This window comes from Idiotropiscis lumnitzeri, unplaced genomic scaffold, assembly GCF_059441095.1.
Source record: "Idiotropiscis lumnitzeri isolate Australia: NSW breed Sydney's pygmy pipehorse unplaced genomic scaffold, RoL_Ilum_1.0 HiC_scaffold_197, whole genome shotgun sequence".
In the NCBI taxonomy this organism is placed as follows: Eukaryota; Metazoa; Chordata; class Actinopteri; order Syngnathiformes; family Syngnathidae; genus Idiotropiscis; species Idiotropiscis lumnitzeri.
This window is the reverse complement of record NW_028283735.1, coordinates 173,205-183,776: the sequence shown is the minus strand read 5'-3', so window position 1 is coordinate 183,776 and position 10,572 is coordinate 173,205.

Here is a 10,572-nt window from a genome sequence, read left to right as displayed (position 1 = left end):
AACAGCGCTGGATCAGAGAGGCCATTGAGATCTGCAAGCGAGGCATAAAAACCATGAACAGAGACAAGGGAGCCTTCATCCTCTCTACCACCTGGAGCAGCATTTTGGCGGAGTGAACGGACAGCGGGGGGCGTGACTTGCCTTCATTCTTGTGACAGGTAAGTCACGCCCTCATGGAACATCAGCTGATAAAGACGGGCCACAAGACACCATCATGTGACACTCTGAAGAAGGCGAAAGACTTTCGTATTGTGACATCCTCAAGGCCTAAACACTCATCCGAGCAAATGTAAGGTAGATTTTGTTAACCTGCCCGGAGAAAAAAATCAACGAAAATAATTTGTATTTGTTTTAACCAGTTGGTGGCGCTACCACTGCGATCAAAAATAAGTTGGCAGCCGTCTTCAGGGCCTGAATATCCTCAAATGTGAAAAATTTCGAGAAGATGGATCATCTGAATCATTTTGCAGGAACTTTTGTTGCCACGGAGAATAATCAGACTCTGCGGCACCGTAATAGCCACGCCCTTCGAAGGAAAGTCACAAAAATAGGGATAGAGTAAGATCAATGTCTTGAGTCTTTTCTAGCCAATTTTCAATCAGATTCGTTAAAAGGGCACAGTGCAGTACGTCAAAATGTAAAAAATGATATTGATTGGCGCAAGGTGTATAACTGAATATAAACATATAGATGTCTTCAGGTACAGACTCTTTATGTACATGTGAAGTTTTGGATTTTTAGCAGCATGTGCAGGAGAGTTATTAAGCATTTTGTCCATTGCGGCGAAGGAAATCTTAAGTGAAAACTTTGATGCCCCGCCCCCGTCATATAGTATTTCGGAAACAAAAAATTTTAGCCCCAGTGTTTGTGCCAGGTCTTCAGATGCTACAGACAGAATTTTAAGGCAATCAGATGAAGCCTTTAGGAACAGGGTGCAAAAGAATGACCCCTGTAAACATGCAAAAAAGGGCAAAAGTCGGACTTTCAAAATTTCATAACTCACTTCCTGTTCATATTAGACGTTAAAATATCAAATTTTTCGCCATGCCCGATGAGACTGCCAAGTTTGGTGAGTTTTTGTGCATGTTTCGGGGGTCAAAAATGCGATCGAACAATCGGAAAAATAATAATAATAATAATTTCTACAAAAACAATAGGGACTTCGCAGCGGTCGCTGCTCAGGCCCTAATAATAATAATAATAATAATAATAAAAGTAATAATATTTTCTACAAAAACAATAGGGACCTCGCCGCGGTCGCTGCTCGGGCCCCAATAATAATTTCTACACAAAGTCCATTGTGGTGACCCGCCCCCTTTTAAGTAAATTCAAAATGGCCGACTTCCTGTAAAACCTAGCTCATTGCTCCAAGAGACTTTTTTGTAGGTCTTGGTCTTATACATACAGTGAACCCTCGCTACTTCGCGGTTCACCTTTCGCGGGTTCAGTGCTTCGCGGGTCTAAAAAATATTCGGGGGCATTGTAGTTTCGCCGAGCGGCACGACGGGGCGCTGGAGCGGTTAGACGGCCGGCGTGCGCCGAAGAAGAGCGTGGGCGAAGAGGAGAGTGGACGAAGAAGAGCACGTTCCCCCGGACACGATCGGTGGCGACGTTTCGCGCGGTTCGGACCGTACCAGAGCTCCGGCCAGCGTGCGTGGCAGTTAAGCCGTAGAGGAGCACCTTCCCCGGGCACGGGCGGTGCCAAGCGGCCCCTAAGTTTAACCGAATGGAAGCTCCGGAGGAGGAGGGCATGCTCGCGTCACAGTAAGCCGAAGAGGAGCACCTTCCCCGGGCACGGGCGGTTCCAAGCGGCCCCTAAGTTTAACCGAATGGAAGCTCCGGAGGAGGAGGGCATGCTCGCGTCACAGTAAGCCGAAGAGGAGCACCTTCCCCGGGCACGGGCGGTGCCAAGCGGCCCCTAAGTTTAACCGAATGGAAGCTCCGGGGGAGGAGGGCGGGCGTGTGTCACAGTTAAGCCAAATTGGAGCACCTCTTCTGCCCGGGCACGAGCGGAGCGCGAGGCTGTCAGTTATGAATGAATAAATGAATAAATAAATAAAGAATGCCACCTTTCATTTCACAGGGCACACCGGACGGCGTACCAGCAGGTAAAAGTCGGAGTAATTAAATAAATACAAAAAGAATGGCTGGGGAATAAAAAAATAATACGTTTTAATAATAATTAGTTTTTTTTGTTATAACATGAATTTCACTCTCTCTCTTCCCGTATATATATATATATATATATATATATATATATATATATATATATATATATATTTATTATATATATTGTATATTTTTTTTAAGCATTTTTGAAGGTGCGCCGCTACTTCGCGGATTTTCAGTTTTCGCGGGTGGTCTCGGTCCCCATTAACCGCGATAACCGAGGGTTCACTGTACTCCATAAAATTTACAAAAAGCGAGGTGAAACACTCAACCAGAGCTGCTTTTTTTAAAACATTTCTCGAGGGCCATGGCGAGCCATTTCAAAAAAGCTGCACAACTAACGTATAAAATATTGATAAATTTGCTCGGCCTGATGTGTGTGTAAAGTTTCACGAGTTGTCGTTCATATTTAGAACCTCATAATCAGCGTTGTTTTATTGCCGAACAGTGCAATGCCACTCCCACAACTTTTCACGAAAAAGGACTAATTTCGTATTGTGACATCCTCATGGCCGAAACAGTCATCCGAGCATATATGAGGGCGACCTTGTTGAGTTGCACGGAGAAAAACATCCAAGAAAATAACTTGTATTAGCTTTTACCAGTTGGTGGCGCTACTACTACGATGTAAAATAAGTTGGTAGATGTCTTCAGGGCTGAAGTATCCTCAAATGTGTACAACTTCGAGAAGATAGGATCATCTGAGTCATGTTGCCGGAGCTTTTGTTGCCACAGAGTACAATCGGACTTTTCAGCACCTTAATAGCCACGCCTTTTGCCAAAACGTCACAAAATTCGGCAGAGAGTAAGATCATTGTCTTGAGTCTTTTCTGACTAATTTTCAGTCGGATTCGTCAAAAGGGCACCGTGCAGTACGTGAAAATTAAAATAAAAAAAAATTTTTGATTCCACTTGGCGGCACTGTGTGTATAACAAAATAATAACATTAAGATGTCTTCAGGTCGGGACGTTTTATTTACAGGTGAAGGTTTGGATTTTTAGGAGCATGTGCAGGGGAGTTATTAAGCATTCATTTATTTGTATTAGGTTCATTTTGTCTTCTTATTATTGATATTTGACTGATTCATTAAAAGCAGACAATTATGTTTTAGGTTAATTTTTTACCTGACATGTTTCGGCGAGTCTTTCGCCTTCTTCAGAGTGTCGCATGATGGTGTCTTGAGACCCGTCTTTATCAGCTGATGTTCCATGAGGGTGTGACTTACCTGTCAAAAAAATGAAAAAATCAGAGCAGTAAAAGAACAAGCACAACATGAACATTACAAATCAGCAATCACTGACCACTGCAAAAGGGAAAACCACATCATGGACCGGGAGAAGGGCAGGGTCATCCGCACAGAAGAGAACAAACAACAGCGCTGGATCAGAGAGGCCATTGAGATCTGCAAGCGAGGCATAAAAACCATGAACAGAGACAAGGGAGCCTTCATCCTCTCTACCACCTGGACCAGCATCTTGGCGGAGTGAACGGACAGCGGGGGGCGTGACTTGCCTTCATTCTTGTGACAGGTAAGTCACGCCCTCATGGAACATCAGCTGATAAAGACGGGTCACAAGACAGCATCATGTGACACTCTGAAGAAGGCGAAAGACTTTTGTATTGTGACATGCTCAAGGCCTAAACACTCATCCGAGCAAATATAAGGTAGATTTTGTTCACCTGCCCGGAGAAAAACATCAACGAAAATAATTTGTATTTGTTTTAACCAGTTGGTGGCGCTACCACTGCGATCAAAAATAAGTTGGCAGCCGTCTTCAGGGCCTGAATATCCTCAAATGTGAAAGATTTCCAGAAGATGGATCATCTGAATCATTTTGCAGGAACTTTTGTTGCCACGGAGAATAATCAGACTCTGCGGCACCGTAATAGCCACGCCCTTTGAAGGAAAGTCATAAAAATAGGGATAGAGTAAGATCAATGTCTTGAGTCTTTTCTAGCCAATTTTCAATCGGATTCGTTAAAAGGGTACCATGCAGTACGTCAAAATGTAAAAAATGATATTGATTGGCGCAAGGTGTATAACTGAATATAAACATATCGATGTCTTCAGGTACAGACTCTTTATGTACATGTGAAGTTTTGGATTTTTAGCAGCATGTGAAGGAGAGTTATTAAGCATTTTGTCCATTGCGGCGAAGGAAATCTTAAGTGAAAACTTTGAAGCCCCGCCCCCGTCATATAGTATTTCGGAAACAAAAAGTTTTAGCCCCAGTGTTTGTCCCAGGTCTTCAGATGCTACAGACAGAATTTTAAGGCAATCAGATGAAGCCTTTAGGATCAGGGTGCAAAAGAATGACCCCTGTAAACATGCAAAAAAGGGCAAAAGTCGGACTTTCAAAAATTCATAACTCACTTCCTGTTCATATTAGACGTTAAAATATCAAATTTTTCGCCATGCCCGATGAGACTGCCAAGTTTGGTGAGTTTTTGTGCATGTTTCGGGGGTCAAAAATGCGATCGAACAATCGGAAAAATAATAATAATAATAATTTCTACAAAAACAATAGGGACTTCGCAGCGGTCGCTGCTCAGGCCCTAATAATAATAATAATAATAATAATAAAAGTAATAATGTTTTCTACAAAAACAATAGGGACCTCGCCGCGGTCGCTGCTCGGGCCCCAATAATAATTTCTACACAAAGTCCATTGTGGTGACCCGCCCCCTTTTAAGTAAATTCAAAATGGCCGACTTCCTGTAAAACCTAGCTCATTGCTCCAAGAGACTTTTTTGTAGGTCTTGGTCTTATACATACAGTGAACCCTCGCTACTTCGCGGTTCACCTTTCGCGGGTTCAGTGCTTCGCGGGTCTAAAAAATATTCGGGGGCATTGTAGTTTCGCAGAGCGGCACGACGGGGCGCTGGAGCGGTTAGACGGCCGGCGTGCGCCGAAGAAGAGCGTGGGCGAAGAGGAGAGTGGACGAAGAAGAGCACGTTCCCCCGGACACGATCGGTGGCGACGTTTCGCGCGGTTCGGACCGTACCAGAGCTCCGGCCGGCGTGCGTGGCAGTTAAGCCGTAGAGGAGCACCTTCCCCGGGCACGGGCGGTTCCAAGCGGCCCCTAAGTTTAACCGAATGGAAGCTCCGGAGGAGGAGGGCATGCTCGCGTCACAGTAAGCCGAAGAGGAGCACCTTCCCCCGGCACGGGCGGTGCCAAGCGGCCCCTAAGTTTAACCGAATGGAAGCTCCGGGGGAGGAGGGCGGGCGTGTGTCACAGTTAAGCCAAATTGGAGCACCTCTTCTGCCCGGGCACGAGCGGAGCGCGAGGCTGTCAGTTATGAATGAATAAATGAATAAATAAATAAAGAATGCCACCTTTCATTTCACAGGGCACACCGGACGGCGTACCAGCAGGTAAAAGTCGGAGTAATTAAATAAATACTAAAAGAATGGCTGGGGAATAAAAAAATAATACGTTTTAATAATAATTTGTTTTTTTTGTTATAACATGAATTTCACTCTCTCTCTCCCCGTATATATATATATATATATATATATATATATATATATATATATATATATATATATTTATTATATATATTGTATATTTTTTTTAAGCATTTTTGAAGGTGCGCCGCTACTTCGCGGATTTTCAGTTTTCGCGGGTGGTCTCGGTCCCCATTAACCGCGATAACCGAGGGTTCACTGTACTCCATAAAATTTACAAAAAGCGAGGTGAAACACTCAACCAGAGCTGCTTTTTTTAACATTTCTCGAGGGCCATGGCGAGCCATTTCAAAAAAGCTGCACAACTAACGTATAAAATATTGATAAATTTGCTCGGCCTGATGTGTGTGTAAAGTTTTACGAGTTGTCGTTCATATTTAGAACCTCATAATCAGCTTTGTTTTATTGCCGAACAGTGTAATGCCACTCCCACAACTTTTCACGAAAAAGGACGAATTTCGTATTGTGACATCCTCATGGCCGAAACAGTCATCCGAGCATATATGAGGGCGACCTTGTTGAGTTGCACGGAGAAAAACATCCAAGAAAATAACTTGTATTAGCTTTTACCAGTTGGTGGCGCTACTACTACGATGTAAAATAAGTTGGTAGATGTCTTCAGGGCTGAAGTATCCTCAAATGTGTACAACTTCGAGAAGATAGGATCATCTGAGTCATGTTGCCGGAGCTTTTGTTGCCACAGAGTACAATCGGACTTTTCAGCACCTTAATAGCCACGCCTTTTGCCAAAACGTCAAGAAATTCGGCAGAGAGTAAGATCATTGTCTTGAGTCTTTTCTGACTAATTTTCAGTCGGATTCGTCAAAAGGGCACCGTGCAGTACGTGAAAATTAAAATAAAAACAAATTTTTGATTCCACTTGGCGGCACTGTGTGTATAACAAATTAATAACATTACGATGTCTTCAGGTCGGGACGTTTTATTTACAGGTGAAGGTTTGGATTTTTAGGAGCATGTGCAGGGGAGTTATTAAGCATTCATTTATTTGTATTAGGTTCATTTTGTCTTCTTATTATTGATATTTGACTGATTCATTAAAAGCAGACAATTATGTTTTAGGTTAATTTTTTACCTGACATGTTTCGGCGAGTCTTTCGCCTTCTTCAGAGTGTCGCATGATGGTGTCTTGAGCTGATGTTCCATGAGGGTGTGACTTACCTGTCAAAAAAATGAAAAAAATCAGAGCAGTAAAAGAACAAGCACAACATGAACATTACAAATCAGCAATCACTGACCACTGCAAAAGGGAAAACCACATCATGGACCGGGAGAAGGGCAGGGTCATCCGCACAGAAGAGAACAAACAACAGCGCTGGATCAGAGAGGCCATTGAGATCTGCAAGCGAGGCATAAAAACCATGAACAGAGACAAGGGAGCCTTCATCCTCTCTACCACCTGGACCAGCATCTTGGCGGAGTGAACGGACAGCGGGGGGCGTGACTTGCCTTCATTCTTGTGACAGGTAAGTCACGCCCTCATGGAACATCAGCTGATAAAGACGGGTCACAAGACAGCATCATGTGACACTCTGAAGAAGGCGAAAGACTTTCGTATTGTGACATGCTCAAGGCCTAAACACTCATCCGAGCAAATATAAGGTAGATTTTGTTCACCTGCCCGGAGAAAAACATCAACGAAAATAATTTGTATTTGTTTTAACCAGTTGGTGGCGCTACCACTGCGATCAAAAATAAGTTGGCAGCCGTCTTCAGGGCCTGAATATCCTCAAATGTGAAAAATTTCGAGAAGATGGATCATCTGAATCATTTTGCAGGAACTTTTGTTGCCACGGAGAATAATCAGACTCTGCGGCACCGTAATAGCCACGCCCTTCGAAGGAAAGTCACAAAAATAGGGATAGAGTAAGATCAATGTCTTGAGTCTTTTCTAGCCAATTTTCAATCAGATTCGTTAAAAGGGCACCGTGCAGTACGTCAAAATGTAAAAAATGATATTGATTGGCGCAAGGTGTATAACTGAATATAAACATATAGATGTCTTCAGGTACAGACTTTTTATGTACATGTGAAGTTTTGGATTTTTAGCAGCATGTGCAGGAGAGTTATTAAGCATTTTGTCCATTGCGGCGAAGGAAATCTTAAGTGAAAACTTTGAAGCCCCGCCCCCGTCATATAGTATTTCGGAAACAAAAAATTTTAGCCCCAGTGTTTGTCCCAGGTCTTCAGATGCTACAGACAGAATTTTAAGGCAATCAGATGAAGCCTTTAGGATCAGGGTGCAAAAGAATGACCCCTGTAAACATGCAAAAAAGGGCAAAAGTCGGACTTTCAAAAATTCATAACTCACTTCCTGTTCATATTAGACGTTAAAATATCAAATTTTTCGCCATGCCCGATGAGACTGCCAAGTTTGGTGAGTTTTTGTGCATGTTTCGGGGTCAAAAATGCGATCGAACAATCGGAAAAATAATAATAATAATAATTTCTACAAAAACAATAGGGACTTCGCAGCGGTCGCTGCTCAGGCCCTAATAATAATAATAATAATATTAATAATAATAAAAGTAATAATATTTTCTACAAAAACAATAGGGACCTCGCAGCCGTCGCAGCTCGGGCCCTAATAACAATTTCTAGAAAAACAATAGGGACCTCGCAGCGGTCACTGCTCGGGCCCTAATAATAATAATAATAAAAATAATAATAATTTCCACAAAAACAATGGGGACCTCGTAGCGGTCGCTGCTCAGGCCCTAATAATAATTTCTACAAAAACAATAGGGACCTCGCCGCCGTCGCTGCTCGGGCCCCAATAATAATTTCTACACAAAGTCCATTGTGGTGACCCGCCCCCTTTTAAGTAAATTCAAAATGGCCGACTTCCTGTAAAACCTAGCTCATTGCTCCAAGAGACTTTTTTGTAGGTCTTGGTCTTATACATACAGTGAACCCTCGCTACTTCGCGGTTCACCTTTCGCGGGTTCAGTGCTTCGCGGGTCTAAAAAATATTCGGGGGCATTGTAGTTTCGCCGAGCGGCACGACGGGGCGCTGGAGCGGTTAGACGGCCGGCGTGCGCCGAAGAAGAGCGTGGGCGAAGAGGAGAGTGGACGAAGAAGAGCACGTTCTCCCGGACACGATCGGTGGCGACGTTTCGCGCGGTAAGGACCGTACCAGAGCTCCGGCCGGCGTGCGTGGCAGTTAAGCCGTAGAGGAGCACCCTCCCCGGGCACGGGCGGTGCCAAGCGGCCCCTAAGTTTAACCGAATGGAAGCTCCGGAGGAGGAGGGCATGCTCGCGTCACAGTAAGCCGAAGAGGAGCACCTTCCCCGGGCACGGGCGGTTCCAAGCGGCCCCTAAGGTTAACCGAATGGAAGCTCCGGAGGAGGAGGGCATGCTCGCGTCACAGTAAGCCGAAGAGGAGCACCTTCCCCGGGCACGGGCGGTTCCAAGCGGCCCCTAAGTTTAACTGAATGGAAGCTCCGGAGGAGGAGGGCATGCTCGCGTCACAGTAAGCCGAAGAGGAGCACCTTCCCCGGGCACGGGCGGTGCCAAGCGGCCCCTAAGTTTAACCGAATGGAAGTTCCGGGGGAGGAGGGCGGGCGTGTGTCACAGTTAAGCCGAATTGGAGCACCTCTTCCGCCCGGGCACGAGCGGAGCGCGAGGCTGTCAGTTATGAATGAATAAATGAATAAATAAATAAAGAATGCCACCTTTCATTTCACAGGGCACACCGGACGGCGTACCAGCAGGTAAAAGTCGGAGTAATTAAATAAATACTAAAAGAATGGCTGGGGAATAAAAAAATAATACGTTTTAATAATAATTTGGTTTTTTTGTTGGAAAATGAATTTCACTCTCTCTCTCCCCGTATATATATATATATATATATATATATATATATATATATATATATATATATATATTTATTATATATATTGTATATTTTTTTTAAGCATTTTTGAAGGTGCGCCGCTACTTCGCGGATTTTCAGTTTTCGCGGGTGGTCTCGGTCCCCATTAACCGCGATAACCGAGGGTTCACTGTACTCCATAAAATTTACAAAAAGCGAGGTGAAACACTCAACCAGAGCTGCTTTTTTTTAACATTTCTCGAGGGCCATGGCGAGCCATTTCAAAAAAGCTGCACAACTAACTTATAAAATATTGATAAATTTGCTCGGCCTGATGTGTGTGTAAAGTTTTACGAGTTGTCGTTCATATTTAGAACCTCATAATCAGCTTTGTTTTATTGCCGAACAGTGCAATGCCACTCCCACAACTTTTCACGAAAAATCACGAATTTCGTATTGTGACATCCTCATGGCCGAAACAGTCATCCGAGCATATATGAGGGCGACCTTGTTGAGTTGCACGGAGAAAAACATCCAAGAAAATAACTTGTATTAGCTTTTACCAGTTGGTGGCGCTACTACTACGATGTAAAATAAGTTGGTAGATGTCTTCAGGGCTGAAGTATCCTCAAATGTGTACAACTTCGAGAAGATAGGATCATCTGAGTCATGTTGCCGGAGCTTTTGTTGCCACAAAGTACAATCGGACTTTTCAGCACCTTAATAGCCACGCCTTTTGCCAAAACGTCACAAAATTCGGCAGAGAGTAAGATCATTGTCTTGAGTCTTTTCTGACAAATTTTCAGTCAGATTCGTCAAAAGGGCACCGTGCAGTACGTGAAAATTAAAATAAAAACAAATTTTTGATTCCACTTGGCGGCACTGTGTGTATAACAAAATAATAACATTAAGATGTCTTCAGGTCGGGACGTTTTATTTACAGGTGAAGGTTTGGATTTTTAGGAGCATGTGCAGGGGAGTTATTAAGCATTCATTTATTTGTATTAGGTTCATTTTGTCTTCTTATTATTGATATTTGACTGATTCATTAAAAGCAGACAATTATGTTTTAGGTTAATTTTTTACCTGACATGTTTCGGC